The sequence below is a fragment of the Protopterus annectens genome, chromosome 16.part0 (genome assembly GCF_019279795.1).
Source record: "Protopterus annectens isolate FY-2018-M chromosome 16.part0, PAN1.0, whole genome shotgun sequence".
NCBI classification, from domain to species: domain Eukaryota; kingdom Metazoa; phylum Chordata; order Ceratodontiformes; family Protopteridae; genus Protopterus; species Protopterus annectens.
The window spans coordinates 347,937,247-347,955,420 of NC_056750.1; the positions used below are offsets into that span (position 1 = coordinate 347,937,247).

An 18,174-nucleotide genomic window follows, 5' to 3' on the forward strand; every position below is an offset into this window, starting at 1 on the left:
ATACTAATTTTGTTATATTACAATACAAATACCATATTTAAGGAGGTAGTCTCAGGTAGGAAAGACAAGTATAAACATATTTTTGGTAGAAGTACATCAATAGTAGCACAGAATGCATATGAGAATAATAATAGTAATATAGTAAGGTATGTAACCACATTTAATGGTAATACAAAAGAAGTATGCAATATTATACAGAAAAATTGGATAATTTTATTAGCAATGCCAGAAATAAAAGATTTGATAGGTATAAAACCAAAGTTTGCTTTTAGGAATGAGGAGACATTAAAACAAATTTTATGTTATAAAGACTTTAAGAATAAGGAAGTAACATCCCACTGTAAAAAAGGTACTTGTAAATGCTTTAATTGTACTTGCTGCATAGATATTTTTGATAAAAATGAAGATTGCCAACATCCAGTATCAAAAGAGAAATTTGTTTTCAATTGTTCAGTGAATTGTAATACAACAAAATTAGTATATTTAGCAACATGTACAGTATGTACGGCATTTTACATAGGTAAAACGATGAGGAGATTAAAGGATCGTATTATTGAGCACAAGTCAGAAATAAAAAGGAGGTACCAAATAATGGTTTATTCAAGCACATTATGGATTTTAGTGCGCATACTTTCAAATTCAGAGGGGTAAATGTATTAACTACTAAACCAAGGGGAGGTGACATAAACAATGAGCTTGAGTTGAGAGAATATGAATGGATTGTTAGGCTGCAAGCAGATTCACCACCAGGCTTGAATAGTACTGTTAGCTTAAAGCCAATATTGGTAAAAAGGCAGAGAGACAATATTTGAAGTAAGTTTATAATTTATTTGATGTTTCTTGTGTACTATTTATATATTATATATAATTTATGCTTTATAATTCATGTTTTTAAGTTATTTGATGTTTAGATTTTAAATGTAAATAAGAATTGTGTGTTATTGCTTTAAGTGTTAGGTATGAATAAGCAATTGGTAGGCTGGCTGAATCATGTGATTTTAATTCAACCTCTATTTAAAACACAGAATACTCATTGTTTTATATGCTGATGAAGGGTGGATAACCCGAAAGCTTCTTATTAAAATTGAGCGTTTTAGTGATTCGTGTGTTGTTCTGCAAATAGTAGCTTGACAAAGAGTTTCCTTTGATGCATGTTTTATACCCCTGACAACCTGACGTCATGGAAGAGGGACAGCATCCGATGCAGCAATCCCAAGACTCTGGTATTCGGGCTGACTGAGGACTACCTGCAGGCAGATAACCCAAGTGAGATGACTGCAACAGTGAATACACTCGAACATCTACATTTATGGTAAGTGTACACAACTGTACTTTCTTACTCAGTGCTAAATCTTATAAGCCAACAGTATTCATTTTCCAGCATGAATTAGCTTATCCAAAGAAAGACGTTTTGTATATTGAACCTAAAGAATCAGTGTTATTTAAGAGTTCAGAACTTCTGGATGGCAGATCTGGGTTTAGAGAATACTTACATATACATCTTAACTTGTCCTTTTCACAGAAACTTTCTAAGGTGACAGCTTGACCAGTTTCATTTCCACTTTTCAGCTAAACTCTGTGAGCTTCCAACAACCCCAAGATGGTTTACAGAAAGCTTATTTGCATACCTGTATATTCAACAAAATCAGGTGTCAACTTACATGGATGGTTGCTTTATTTTATCGCAGTCTTTTGCAGAGTGGATCCACTGGCTGTCAGTGGTGCAGTGTCTTTCTTATCCTCAAATCACAGTGTGCAAAGAGCAGTCCTTCAGCACTGCATCCCAGCAGTCCTGTATGTAAACTCAGTTCTGAGCTTATTTATTACCACAGTATTTTGTCCATAGGATAAAGTAAAGGAAGTGGCCTAGTTCTGTGACATAAGAGGATGAGGAAAGTCTGACTATGGCCCAGAGGATCTGAGTTAATTTAGCAGCTCTGGCATTGGAAGAGACAGGTGCAAGAGGATAGGAGTGAGCTGCAGACACTGACTCACCTGTCCTGACGGGAGGGAGTGATGGTTCTTATTGGTTTATAAGGCAACAAAATGGCTAAGACAGGAAATGTGGATTTGGTGTTACCAAGCTGATGACAGTAGCCCTCATTGGCATGTGCGTAGAAGCGCACACACACACACACACACACACACACACACACACACACACACACACACACACACACACACATGTAGGGGATTGTATGCGCCTGCATTGATGTGTGGGGTCACATCAGCCACCAGGAGTGGAGCTGTTGACTGAAGAAACAGCCCCAGATGACTGTCTGGATGGCAGTCTCCTGTGATAGGCTGTCACCCCATCAGACAATAAATGGGCCAGTGGATTGAGGCTGGACTGATGTTTTTCAGGAGGAAAGGTATAAAAAGATTTAGGGGGAAAAAAACAAGGAACATAGCTGTAAACATTTCTAAATGATGTTTTTACAAGACATAGTGCAGCATCACCAGTTCAAGTTCTTGAAAGGGCTTTACTGTTCTTATGCCTGCCATTACAGGATTTCATAACAGAAAAGCACAGTGGCTTCTAAAATAATTTAGGGAATTGTACTATCAACTCCATACAGCATTTCATTTCACCACTACAAGCAATTACTGATGAGGTGTTATGGTACGAACAGGTTTTCAACATGCTTTTGCGAATATCTTTCTCACATTCAGATTCCATCTTAAATTCTAACTGCAGATGCTCAAATCATGGTTGGAAAGCATCAAAAAGGTCTCTGCTCCAACAGAATTCATAAACTGTGAGATTAGCTGCAAGTGAGTGCTAATGCACTCTGCCAGAATCCCAGAGCTTTGGATGTCCTCTAGTAAGGTTTCTTCCCTGTCTTTTTTTGCCAAAATCCAAGAATTTGGTTATCAGTGTTGCTTAGGAAAGAATTCAGTCTTCCCCCCAAACTTTTTTATTATTATCTTAACAAATTGTCGCATTACCTTGCTGTGTTTTATTGGTGTTTCTGCTTTAATTGAGCATTTGCTCCTTTTCATTCTGGATCCAGATTACCTTGCTGAAGTATGCAGAGAGTGCTATTTCTTTAAGGGGGGGGGGGCTTTGAGAATTAGGACCATATCACAGGTGGTCTGTTTAGAACCCAAGGCCAAGAACTGCCTGTCTCTTCAGTGTCACTAGAACTTTCTGTGTGGCAAGTTTAAAAAACAAGCATCGAAAGGTGGGGCAGTCCCTAAAGATAGGTGCCAGGAGGTGGGTATGATGTGCAAGGCCTTAATGATCCTTATAGATCTTCTCAGGCCTGAGCACTCTTGATTCTATGGAGGCAAGAACTGATAAGTCCCCAGCAATGAAGCCAAAAACACAGCCATCTGTCACTACATCGTGTGAGGCCACCAGCAGGTTGGTGCCTTCTCAAATGAACCATATACCAGGTTTTTCATTTTTCTGTGTCCCATCATTTGGGTGAAGGTCTCCACCTGCTGACATAAACCAACTTTGGTTTAGAGAGATATTGTGACTTTAAAGGAAATTATCACAACCCTCTACGTGCATAACACATCAGGTTCATTGACCACCATTTCATTGTCCTTTAGTAATGTTAGGAATAACAGTATAAAAAAAAAAACTCAAAACCAACTGCCATGTAGACTAGAATCCAAATAGGTCCAGAATTTATTAAGACAAAAAATCCAAGGTAAGCACTTTTGTTTGGTAGCTATCACCAAACTTCTTCAGACAAAGTAATAGAGCAAATACAATCCAAGTTATACTACAAGGACACACCCTACCTCATTAATCAATCAATTAAAAATCATACCAAGTTTTAAAAAGACATATACCCTGAATTATACATATAAATACAAATACATACCTGAATAATGCAAACATTTTTATATACGTATATTTGAATAATGTAATAAAAAGTTATCTCTATATATATATATATACACTTTACTGGATATAGAAATAAAATCATTTAACCCAGGAAACTGACAAGCATTAAGGAAAACCTGCCACCAGGTTTCCTTTTCCTCAAGGAATAATTTCCAAGGCCCCTTTCTGTCCCTACATTTAACTTGTTGTAGCATTACAAATTTAAAAGAATGGTTAGAAAAACTCTGCATATGTCTAAATAGAGCATTATTGATACCCCCCTTACGTATGTCATACATATGCTCATACATACGCTGTGACAGTTTACACTGTGTCTTGCCCACATAAAAAGCAGGACATTGATCACACACAGCAGCATAGACTACAGCATGTGAATGGCAGTTGAATTGACCTTTAATATCGATCTTTCTACCATTTAACTCCAAACTGGAGGTAAACATAACATATTTACATTGATTACACATACCACAGGGTGCCATCCTTCCATCTACACCCAAATTCAGATTTGGAATATGTTCCAAAAGCCCCTTTAAGTTCCTGCCCTTTCTGAACACAAATTTGGAATGTTCACCAAACACTCTAGCCATACTTGGTTCACTCACAAGAATATACCAATTCTTATTGACAATATCCTGTACCAACTGACTTTCACTTCAGTTCTGTGTCCGAGGACACTGTTGTTCAGGACCAAATGGGGGTTAGTGCCCCTTTAGATACACTGGGGCCAGGACGGTCCGAGAGGTTGAGTAATCGCAGGCCTCAACAGTGGAGCCCTTACCCACAGGGGAACAATTGGTGGCAACAGGGGCAGAGGAATGGCCCTTATATGAATTTGAGGAGATAGTGGAGGGTACTGTATCCAATGTGCCTAGCATTATTGTTAATTCTATGAATGACTTCAAAATATTCAGTTATACTGATGTGTGTTTTTCTATGTTACATGCTGATTTATTAAGTAAAGGTCATAATTTTGTGCCTAGTAGAAAAAGTAATGTAGCTGAGTTAATTTGTGATTTTAAATTTTATGTTCGCAACTTGAATTTGAAATATTTGCATAGGGAGGATGTTGCTGTGTTTAATGTAGGTAGTAGCACAGTTAGAATGCCTAGTACTTATAATCCTGACTTACATGTTACTTTAAAATGTTTTGAAAGTGTATGTGAAATGGATTTTTGTCATTTTTTTATGTAAAAAATTTAACTACTGCTGAGACTGAACTGTTGGCCGAATTAAGGGGGAGAAGTGATCTTAGATTCATGCAGCCAGATAAGGGCGGCGGTTTAGTAGTGATGCAGAAAGATGTATACATTCAAAGTATGTTTCATTTGCCGTACAGTGATGTTTATTGTGAAGCCTCCCTCAGAGGTAAATATTGCTTATCATAAAATAGATTGTGAGTTGTTTGATATGCTTACACAGGATCAAATAAGTATAGATGAATTTAATTATCTGTCTGTGGATTCTCCTAAGATACCTGTGATTTTTGGGGTGCCCAAAATTCATAAGGATCTTGTTAGTCCCACTTTTCAGCCAATAGTGGATTCAGGTTGGTCCAAAACTAGTTATATTGCCAAATTCTTGGACAACCAACTCAAGAGCAGGGTTCAGGGGATTATACATTTATGTTATGACTCTTGGCATTTTTTGGAAAAGTGTAATGAATTTGACTCTATAGAGGAATTGTATACTTTCCTGACTATTGATGTCAAGGATTTATATAGTTGTATCCCACATGAGCTTGGATTAACTTGGTTTTCTGATTTTTTATTTTATGAATTTGGTTTGGAGCAGAATTGTATTAATGTTTATTCACAATTAATGGAGATGATGCTGAGCAATAATTTTATTTATTATGAAGGGCATTATTTTAAACAACTACTTGGAGTTGCCATGGGCTCAGCATGTGGTCCCTTATTTGCAAATGTGGTTATGGCATGGTGGGAGAGATGTTATTTGTTCACTTCCCCTTTTACTTCATTTATTTCCTTATATTTACGTTATTTGGACAACCTGTTTATTGCTTGGAAGGGTCCACCTGATGATATTTTGAGATTTATGGATTATATTAATTCTAGTACTGATTTTCTTAAGTTTACATTTTCCATTAATTCTGAAAAAAATTCTTATTTGGATGTTATGTTGCATAAGCTGGATGATGGGAAGTTTAAAGCTACAATATTTAGGAAGTCTACTTTTTCTAATAGTATACTGCATTATTCAAGTAGTCATCCATTTCATATCAAAAGAGGTATAGTTAAGGGCCATTTGGTTAGGGCGGCCCGAATGGTCTCATTATATGATGATTTCTTACAGGAATGTGATTTTATGTGTCAAATGTTCTTAGACCAGGGTTACCCACATGATTTGATTTTTAATATTAAACAAGAAGTGATTAATAAGCGTTTGAGGGGCTTTTATAGGCCCATCTTGAATTATGATGCGGAGACCTAGCTAATAATAGTGTGCCTGCTAGTGGTCATAATATGGGGGGACAGTAATGCTTCGGTGTTTCAAGGTAATGTTTTGGATGGTGCTGAAGTTGTTCCTAAGACTAGTAGTATGTGCCCATTTGTTTCGACCTTTTCCATTGAAAGTCAGTTGGTACAGGATATTGTCAATAAGAATTGGCATATTCTTGTGAGTGAACCAAGTATGGCTAGAGTGTTTGCTGAATACCCCAAATTTGTGTTTAGAAAGGGCAGGAACTTAAAGGGCCTTTTGGAACATATTCCAAATTTGAATTTGGGTGTAGATGGAAGGATGGCACCCTGTGGTATGTGTAATCAATGTAAATATGGTATTTTACCTCCAGTTTGGAATTAAGTGGTACGAAGATCGATATTAAAGGTAAATTCAGCTGCCATTCACATGCTGTAGTCTATGCTGCTGTGTGTGATCAATGTCCTGCTTTTTATGTGGGCAAGACACAGCGTAAGTTGTCACAGCGTATGTAAGAGCAAATGTATAACATACGTAAGGGGGATATCAATAATGCTCTATTTAGACATATTCAGAGTTTTTCTAACCATTCTTTTAAATTTGTAGTGCTACAACAAGTTAAATGTGGGGATAGAAAGGGGCCTTGGAAATTATTCCTTGAGGAAAAGGAAACCTGGTGGCAGGTTTTCCTTAATGCTTGTCAGTTTCCTGTGTTAAATGATTTTATTTCTATATCCAGTAAACTGAAATTGAAAGTCCTAGATAGATAAAATGTTTTTATAATTATAACATATGTATGTTTTGTATATACAAGTTTTATTACTTTTAATATATTTTTAGGTAATGTTTTTATACATATATATATATATATATATATATATATATATATATATATATATATATATATATATATATATATATATATATATATATATATAGGAGAGAGAGATAACCTTTTATTACATTATTCAAAATTTTTTGCATTATTTAGGTATGTATTTGTATTTATATGCATAATTCAGGGTGTATGTCTAAAAATTGGTATGATTTTTAATTGATTGATTAATGAGGTAGGGTGTGTTCTTGTAGTATAACTTGGATTGTATTTGCTCTATTACTTTGTCTGAAGAAGTTTTTTGATAGCTACCAAATGAAAGCGCTTACCCTGGATTTTTTGTCTTAAGAAATTCTGGATCTATTTGGATTCTAGTCTACGTGGCAGTTTGTTTTGAGTCATTAGTAATGTTAAGTTTACTCTCATAGGTCCATTTCTTTACATATCGAATGGAACACTGGTAACCAATGAGAATAGAGAGTTTGTATCCATATTTGCATAAATGAATGTAACACTGTCAACCAATGAGAATAGAGAGTTTGTATCCATATTTGCATAAATGAATGTAACTGTCAACCAATGGGAATAGAGAATCCATATTTGCATCTCTGTCAGCCAGTGAAAATAGAGTGCTGATGCTAGACAAAGTAAAAAATACCCTGACTGTCTGTGGAGTAGTTGCTACAAGCCAACTGAAATAAAACGAAGAATGATTTTTGCCACAGTGCTCACCTACCTATGTTGGATGTTCTTCAAAAGTAAAGCATTTGAAAGCCAAAAGGAAGACTTGAGTGGTTTTATTTAATTTTCGAAATAGGAAAATGTGAGATCGTAGATCAAGGTCTGGGTCTAATCTCCCAAACTGACTCAGAAGCTTGTCCGACTAGATTGAGTTTGTCATCTGGAACTCTGTGTTTTTTTTTTTTTTTTTTTTTTAAGTATCCCATGATAAAGGAACGAAACCTAGTTGCAGATGCAAGGATATGCTACAACATTTAGTTCAAATAGCAGTTTACAATGTCAAAACATAGATGTAAAAATGGAATTATGCATAGCATAGCTTTATGGATAAGATGTAGCCGTAATGACTGAGATGCTTATGCTACATGAATAGCAGCATGCCATTATATAGAGAGGCGTGAAGATGTTAGAAGAGTCAAGTGAAAATAGTTGCAGGAAGGGATACAATGGGGAGAAGACAGGGAAAAGGTGAGAGGCAGGCAGAGGGAAGAGGAGTAGAAAGGAAAAGAAGTGTGAGAGAGAGGCAAAAGAGAAGAGGGATGTACAATGAATGAGAGGCAGTAATTAAGACGTTGCCAAGATGAAATAAGAAATGATGAAATAGGGATAAAGGGATATGAGAGAGCTGCAGTGTTCAGATAACATGACTTGAGAAACTGCAGATGCACTTTGTTTGCGTGAAGCAGGGTTCCTTGAGCTTTTGTCTCAAGTCCGAGTACTTTTGGATGTCTCGGACTGAGAGAGGAATGGAGTCCTGTAGCTTAGGTGCTAGGATGGAGAATGCATGGTCAGTGCAATAAAATTAAATTTTTCGAGTTAGTAGGGTGACTTGAGACTGAAAGAGACCCCCGAGATGATATGTGGGGGTTTTGGTGAAAAGTTTGTGAGATGGGAACTTTGTCTCAGGTGAAAGAGCTTTATGAATTAGTGATCTTACTAGGAGTTTGGCTGTCAAATATACTAGGATCCATTTAGATGTCCTTCAAGGATGCATCTGCAGTCCCTTCTGGGCCAGGCCGTGTCGCTATTCGCACGCCACCCGGCGTCTTCTTCTTTTCGGGTCTCTGGGCAGGGCTGTCTAACTTCTTGGTTGTGCTCTTCGCGCTTCGGCAGTCTCAGTTGTCATGAGCTTTCCCAGATTGGGCTGCACCTTTCTAGGTCTGGCCCGTTCAATGGCTCAAGATCTCCTAAGGTCGGCGGTATTCCTGGGGGTCTTGGGGTTTCATCCCTCAGTCTCGCACTGCTCTCTAACTTCTAATACTGAGTAGCTTGTGTAGCAAGTAGCAGCGGGTGTTACCTCTTGCCTCTTAACTTCCGGGCGCTTGGAACTACTTTAGGAACCGTTCTTTCGCCTTTTTTGGCTTACCTTTTGCTGCGCCCATGCCGTGTCAGAAAAAGCGCAAACGAAGTTGCTACTTTCACTTAAGGCTCAGCCGCCGTTTAAAATTGAATAATCGGATGTTTTCTGTTATGCAGACCCCAAGAAAAAGATTCAAAAAAGCTCAATCCCTAGCGATTCCTTGGTTTCAGCCCGACAAAACAAAGCTAGGAAACTTAACCGCCTCCGAAGTGTTGCAAACTCTGTCTGTTGTCCACGAGAGGGTATGTCAGCCGATCCTGCTTCGGACTTGTCAAATCCCATCCTGCTGACTGACTAAAAGAACTGGCCTGCTACCTGATCGTGTGCCCCTCCCGGCAAGCAGAAAGCCTAGTGTGCTTAGGCAAGGTTAAGCCGCTACCACTCAATGACTCCTAGTTCCCCTGCAGCCATGTCTATAGAGGGCTCCCTCTGCTCCTAAATGAATCCTCCTCTTCACCTAAAGCCTACTCCCCCACCTTCTCTGGCTGAGACCCACTCACAGCCTCCTGGAGCAGGTGGCCTGCCCACGGTGTCCTCTCCCCCAGAGACCATGTCTCTAAAGGCCTCTCTCCCTCCTCCACCAGCCAAAATCACCCAGTTGATACCTCAGCGATCCCCTCCCATCTGCCCCTGACCAGTCTAATTCTGGAATTTTGGCAGAAAGGGCACCTCTCATTCCAGAGCAAGGATTCCGATTTCAACCTAACAAGAGGATGACTCCTCACCAAAAGAGAGACTGGCTTCAGCACCCCCTCCCATTCTTGCTTCAAGATTACTTCCTTTTGCCTTCTGTTATCTTCTTATGATGAGGCTCCTTTTTTCTACCAGGCTCACCCCTCATGGCCTCCAGACCCCCGACTTCTGCCAGGGTGATGACTCTATTCACTTTTAGGGTGACCTTACACTAGCCCCCAAAGCAGATCAAGCTTACCGAGCCTCCATCCCTACCCCATCTGGCTGAAAAGGAACCTCCCACCTTCCAGAGGCCTGTTATCAGAAGCCTGGCCTAAGGCAGTGCTCTCCTCTGAACCAAATGGACCTCTCTTCTATGACACCACTAAGAAAGATGAAAGACCATCCCCATCCCCTGGCAGACTCTCAGCCTCCTCTTTGACAATCTTCTAGAGATTCTGGAGATACAAAATTCCTCTTTGTAAGACCTGGTCCGAAAATGTACCTCTGATTAAGGCTAAATTTTCTTTGATGTTAAAATGAGGCTAGGCATGACTGAATAAGAGCAGCAGGTGAGACAGCATGGCTAAGAAAAGGCTTAGGACTCTTAGAACATTAGAATGCAACATTTATAAGGTGCAGGGTATATAGTCTCCCCAGCATGAATGGTTGAAAGAAAAAGGTCTTGCGGATCCTGTCCCCAAAGCAATGAAAGATGCTTATAAGATTCACTACCCCAGCAAGTAATGAAGAAACAGGAACAACCTGTAAAAAGAAAAGGAACATGGAAAATCTTAAAAAGTCAAAATCAGACGTAACCAAAACAGAAAAAGAGGCAGAGGCAGATGTTCCAGAGGGCGAAATCCCTCAGAATGGGCAAAGACTCCTCTACAGAGGAGAGAAGGCAAAGCACAAGAGGATCAGACAGAGATTTAACAGGACAGAGCCACAAACACCACAAACAATAGCAACCAGGGAACCTTCCACAAGTCACAGGCACCAAAAGAACAGAGGCAGGACAAACAGAATCTGAAAACCAAGGACACAATCTTACCAGCATACTATAGACCCACGATACTACAAGGCCTTATTTTCAAAGAGACACACACTAACAACACTAACAGAACCAAAAAAACAGGACTAACCAAGGCTAAAACCAAGAGCAAACAAAAAGCCAACAAACAAAACAGGGCAGCAACCTACAGAATCAAAAAACTGGAACAAAACAACAAGAAAAATGGACCACACCATTCCAAAGTTCTCTACACACAGGCAAAGGATTTTACCTCCAGCCTTCAATCAAACTTCCAAAGCCCAAAGTTGAGAAATGTGGAGAACTTATTCAACAGGCAGACTCATCTTTTGTGCCACAGGCATTCCTGCAAGTGAACCTACCACAACTTTGGCTAAAGGACCAGACAACCACAACAGGCGCTAGCAAGATGTGTTGGCCTGAAACCCAGATCTCATCTCTAGCTGCTTGCCAAAGTGCTGATCAATGCTCATGGCATCATCAAAAATGTAGCATTTACAGCAGAAACTATTGCCTCTCACCATTGCATGCCACTGACCATCTACTTCCACAAGGATAGAAAGATTATCCAATGCCTGACCTCATAAAATTTTAACAATACACAAAGAAATGCAAGATTAAGCATACAAAGAGTCAAGCTTGCATTACAAGCCTTGCCAAACAATCATATACTAGACCAGAGTCTGATGAATTTCAAAAAAGTCATACATTCTACCATGCAGAATTGGACACAGTAAAACACACATCCCAACAACTGCAAGCAGAAGGCAAACTAACAGCAAGTAAACACCAACTAACAGCACTCAAACTAAGAACCACTGCTCCTAAAAACCCACTGCAACTCATAAGACACCCAAAAACAGATGGACCAATGGCCATTAGAGAACTCAACTGGTGCAGAATCTACACACCCAAACAACCAAAACCAAGAACTAGAAAGCTTAGAACATCTGGGACTTGGCACCCATCAGTGAAAACAAATATTGCCATGCAGAAACAAGTCAAGCCCATAATGGCTCACATAACACATGCAAAATTGTTGGTTGCCAAACCCTCACTGCTCATTTGAAAAATACCAGCATTATGGTGCCACAACCATGCCAATCAACATGCAGATCACTTACAAAAATACCACACCATAAATCAAAAGAAATGCTGGCACACATACTAGCAATCAACAATTTGCTACCAGACTACAAGTCAACCCACTTCAAACAAGGATACACAAAAACAACCATCCAGAATCACAGAAAACCATCAAATCTAATGTCATGGGACCAAACCACACAAGCTCTGACCATTGGACCGAAACTAATACAGACAGAAATCACGAACAACACCACCAGTATAATGTAAGCATTGTTGCAAAACAGCTGATCCTCCTATTCCCTATACAATGAAGCAGCCATACACCTGGATGAATGAATGGATCCTACACACCTGGATGTCTTCAAGGCAATCACAAAATGCACACAAGATCAATCACTAGCATAACCAGACTCCCCTCAGAAAAATTCAACCCTGCCACATGACAAACCCAACACAAACCAACACAAACTGGGGAGGAAGACATTTTGGAAGGTGGACACCAATCACTTCTTGATTGCGTCCTCTTTGATGATCAAGGTAGCAATGAAAACAAATGCATTCTTCCAGGGATATTTTGATCACAATTCTTGGCCCAACATCCATTGCAAGAAATTTTGAAGGAGGGTAATAGACCCAGAGGCTTGGTCAGGTTGATCTCAGATTCTGTGATCCTCACAACATCACATCCATTGCCACTAAAACCTGAGGCATCTGCCAACTGACAACTGACTACCTGTGACTACCAACAACATTACATAAGGTATCACAAGACCACCAAATTGAGGCCTGAGAGGCCCAAGTTAAAGAACAAGGGCTAAGAGGCAATGGAAAAGGTTTGTCAAAATTAAAAGGTTTGTCATCTGAAAGAAAAAAAGACAAAAAGACAATATCCTGAGTATATTGCCAAAGAGCTTCATCATTCTCAGTCCATATCCTGTCAAAGATATTCCCGCATCACATCTAGCTATTCAATACACAGCATCCCCTGCATCTCCATACACCCCCCCTCTCCTCAGGCAGTTCCTGGATTCAAGAATTCTCCAGAAGAATCCTAGGTGTAAAACCCATTACCAGCATTGGACTCTGCATGGGACTTGAACTCCTCAATCCAGCAACTCCCTCCTCACACCACCAGCACCTCACCTATCCCTCCATCAAGAAAACTGCTTTCCTACTGCTGCTTACCTGGCAATTACTTTCTCAACTGGCAGGGGCAGGCTAGGCCTTCGGTACTTCACAACCCTTCCTAATGTAAGACCAGATAGTCCTCCACTTCCATACTTTTTCTGCCTCCATGCTTCCTAATAGACCAGAGAACCCTAATCTCACCACACCTGCACCCTCTTCCCAATCCACACCACTATACTGAAAAGACTGCTGCATACCTGCTGCCAACCCAGCAACAGACACCACTAAACTACCTGGACAGAACCAAGGCAACCCTAAAAAAACCAGTAGCAAGCACAAATGCAACAGGAAGGAAGGAAAAGCAAAAAACAGACAGTCTCCTCCCAAGTGGGGAGGGGAAAAAAAGGAAATTCTGCTACTCCTACCATGGAAAGCAAATTCCACAGAACATACATAAGATCTCATAAGTAATAGCCACAGCACACACACAGCACTACCACCTAGGCTACAGGGACATAGGCACCTTTGACTACTTGGACCTTACAGCAAGGGAAGGAAAAGCATACTAAGCCTCCCTCTTCTGCGATTGCTAAGCAGGTTTTGCTGTTTTTGCACTGCCTCTGCCTCCCTACATAATTCACACCACCCCTCCTTTCCTCCTCCTAGTCTGGCTATGGTATTCTACCCAAGTTTTAGCTGACTACAGATGCATCCTTAGTTAGACATAGTACTACACCATCACCATAATGATCGAACAGGAGCACACAGGATAGCACCCACACCCACCCACCCTCCCTCCTCTCCCTCTGTGGTAATTCTTTACCCTCCTCCTAGCTAGCTGGGGGGATCTCTTATGGTGTATTTGTTTGTATATATATGTACATACATGCTTTTTTTTGTGTTTGTTTTCTACTTTTGTGTTTTTGTGTTTTTTATCAATTTTAATTTTCCAAGAGGGCAGGCAACTGGCATCTGGGGCTGCACTAACTGAGGAAAAATGGCATCGGCTGATGCCTTTATACCAGACCAGCAGAGATGACGAGATGACGCGACACGACACCAGCCGCCCAGAGACCAGAGAGACGAATCCGGCCGCCCGGGCTGCCTGACCTGACGAGGACAACCCATTTGTTAGGACTGCAGATGCTATCCTGTTCGGACATCTACATTTATGGTAGGTACAAAACTGTACTTTTTGGCAAGTTAGGCAGTACTGTTTATTATTTGGTTCATAGGTTGGTACTAGGCTATCGGCCCTAGGGCCTATACAAGCCTAGCCATAACAATTCCCTGGCTATTTCTTCCCACACTATTTACTTTGGGAAGTTAGTAATGAACTGGCAGATTTTGAGATGTTTTTTAAGCCTTCTTCCCTCTCCTCTTCTTTTCAAGGAATTATCTCTAGTCCCCACTGAACATTTGCCTGTGGTTGAATCAGTGATATGACATTCACTTTTTAAAGCAGCTATAGAGCATGTACCTTCAACAGAAAAGGCTTTAATGTTTTACTACAGAATTTTCATGGTCCTAAGATGAACCTGGAAGATCTATCCCAAGTCTTTCTTGTCTAAACAATTTTGTCTATGTCTAAGCATTCAAGATGCTAACACTGCAGACTAATACCCTGGATAATGAGGGGTATGCACTTTCACAATATACATCTTCGAAGAACAGGCGATTCCTCAGGTTTCAAGTATGCCCACAATATTTCCAGTTTACCTCTTTACCCTTTGAGCTCTTCATTGCTCACAGAATGTTTTCAAGATGCTTGACACCTTTGTTTGCTCATTTTGAGCTCAGGAGAATCCACATCTGTCCATATCTGGGTGATTGCCTGATCCAGGTCCCCTCCCAAGAGCAGATAGTGAAAGACTTCAGACAGACCATTTCTTCTTGATCAGCTGAGAGATGTCCATCATCTACTAAAATAAAAGCTGCACCCCTCAAAAAAACAGGTTGTTCCTGGGGACACTGCTGAACATTGCTGAAGGTATCACGGTTGTGTTCTACCTAAACGTTGTTCAGAGGAGAACCCTTAAAGCAAGAGAGATACTGACAGCCCTGGAATACATCAGTGCAGCTTTCCCGATGGTACCTATTACCAAACTCCACATGAGAATGAGTCAGTGGTTTCAGCACCTTCATCCCCTGGGCATGTTCTTTTGTCTGATCTCAGCCATCCAAAAGGGTTTTATATTTGATGGTCAGGTAAAACATAAAGGAACAGCAGCTTCTCCTCACATCACTAGACAGTCCCCAGACCTTGAGATGGGACACCTCATACCATCCTTGGGAAGCCGATAGTGAGCATCTCAAAGTAAAACCACAAAACAAATGGAGACTGGTATTCTAAATAAAACCTGTAATCCAAAAGGAACACTTGGTGTGGGAACCATTGAAATTAAATAATCTTTCCAGTAATATAAATAAATGGTAAATTGAAGTGGTTTTGTTTTGATAAAGTCCATGTGATTGGGATGAAAACCCTCAACTTATTTTTTTCCAATAAATATTATTGCTTTAAGCCTATGTTAGGCTTTGTTTTTGGAAAGATTATTTATTTCCAACAGTTCCTGCACCAAGTGTTCATTTTGAATTACAGCATCTCAAAGTACAGATACAGTGTTACCCCAGTAGCATGACCATGTATATGTGTTTACAAGAAATGCTTACCTTGCTGTGTGCCTTACAGGTCTTCAAAGACTCCTGGAGCCCAGGCATGCAGACAGTAGTCAAAAACAATACCACAGTGAATATGGTACATCAGCAAGAAATGGGATACAGTCTTACCATTTGTGCAGATTAGCCATAAAGGCAAGGGGCTTGGTATCACATTCTGTCTTCTCCTAAAAACAGTATACCTTCCTTCTCAGATTACCAGATAACTGACCTGCTGAGCAAACTCCAAAAATGACATTTTAGTCAGTCTTTTATGCACATTGAGAATATTTTGCAAAACCATTAGATAGATCTATCTGTCTGTGACCAGCCAAAACTACCAAATAAAAAGAAATTCTATTCCACGATCTTGTGCCAAAGCATCTGGGCCACATACATATTGTCAAGCAGATAGAGAAAGGGTCTGTTTTATATCTTCCCTCCAGTCTTTCTAATAGCAACAATGCTGTGTTTATATGTAGTAGGTACTAGACATGCAGTTCAAGAGACCATTAAGGAGCCTAGTCCAAATTTCCCATTTGCTCCAAACCACTGTAGGTAAAGTGGCTTGCTCAAGTTCACACAATAGGCAAATTAAAGTGGAAAATTTGAAAAACTACCCATGGCACAAGAAGCAGCCCATTAACAAGTTTGAGCTTTAGTACTCTGAGCTTACTTCTTGGTGAAACACTACTATTCCTCACTAGATCTTAGTTGGCATACAAAGTGCTTGGATGACCTCCTGATGGTCCCAGGTTATTTCTTGATACTATTTTTCACAACAGTCACAAGGATATTTTCCTTTAAATGTCAGTGCCTTCAGGTATTATTAGCCATTGCTTGCTGCTTATTCTGACCTTACTCTTAAAAATGTTGAATTTTCCTGTAAGAAGTTAATATATTTCTTCTTGGGCCTAAGCCTGTCTGTTAATATCTTTTTCACCTTGTATGCTTATTCTAGGACTTGTTAGACTTTGCTTTGGGGGAAAAAGTATAACCAGTTTCTTTTATCTTGGGACTGCCATTAGTATTTTTACAGTGCTGCTGCCTCCTTGCCAGTTTGTTTCCTTTTTAAGGAAGTACTGCATTTCTCATATTTCAGAATTTTTGGCTGTGTTTTCTGTTTTTGCAAATGCCCTTTTGTCAAAATGAAGAGTGATTTTCGACTGTATCCCTGTATGCATTCCACTGTATAATGTGCACCAGAAGTGTAATATTTAGAGGAATCTTGTCTCCCCACAAAGTGTGAAATTTGCATGGAGGTTTTGTTATGCTTTGACATAGGAAAGATGGCTTCCAGCTGCATTTAAGCAACCAGTCCATGTCCATTCAGATACCTGGTTCTCTGAATTCTGAAAAACCAGAAGCCCTGAAAGCAAATTGTTGTAGAATCTTTAAAATACTTAGAAGTCCTTGCATCTGTTCTCCAGGTTCTGAGACTGTCTTTAAAGTAATGGAAACCCTTTAAAATGGTGGTTGTTCAGACTATGAAAAAGTCTGCTTTACAAGTAATAAATAGTCACAGAGAAGCCTGTTTCTCTAGTTGTTGTTTCAGGTCCCCTCTTTTATTGGCTTGGCTACTTGATGAACCAACACTAGATAAAAAGGTTCATGTAATTATTGAGACCTTTGACACTAAAACAGAGTTCCACATCCTTGATGTTCAACTTCAAGTCTGAAAAATTTATGAAAACTTTTTTTCTTTATCCAAGAGAACTTCATTGTCTCTCTTCTTCTTTTGTTTTGTCATTTGAGGGTAGAGAATATCTCACCACTTTCCAAGAAGAACAGCCTTAACATGTGCATTCCTAGTGCCAGTACTTAAATCCTTTTGACTTCTAAGAGATTGTGTCAGGCTCAGCCTTGATGCCTACTATTGGTTCTGCTCTGACCTGGTTAAGATGGGCTTTATGACCACTGGTGCTTTATGGTGGTCAAAGGAGAGGTAGTTGTCTACCAATGTGCCAATGTGCCTGACTACGATATCAGTTTAGAGTGAGGTACTGCCGGTACTGTAAGTTGAGATCAGTAAGAACTAAAAGCCACCATCAAAAAGATCAAAGCAAAAGATGAACTGAAACTGGCATCTGAAGCCAAGGGTAAATATAAATCCTTTAATTAGTCAAAAATTTAAGCTGTGACACCCAGCATTGTACTGAGCTAATTCAAAATGGCATCCTCTACTCTGACACAAAATACATAGCTAATCTACATGCTTGTAAATGTAGTGCTTTACTCCAGAAACATTCATCAGAATCCCACAAACCCTTGAATCCCTAACTGTGCTCCCAAAAACAAAAAATAAAGGATTTCCTGATAGTGACAATGGAGTAGAAAGAAAGATTACTTGTACTTCA

The 18,174-nt window shown here is 39.7% G+C and overlaps 1 protein-coding gene across 1 annotated transcript in view; it reads left to right on the top strand.

Annotated features, from left to right (window-relative positions):
* ZER1 (zyg-11 related cell cycle regulator) overlaps positions 1 to 18,174 on the top strand; it is a 1,037,134-nt gene that overhangs the window by 917,524 nt on the left and 101,436 nt on the right. The gene's annotated exons all lie outside the window — the stretch shown is intronic.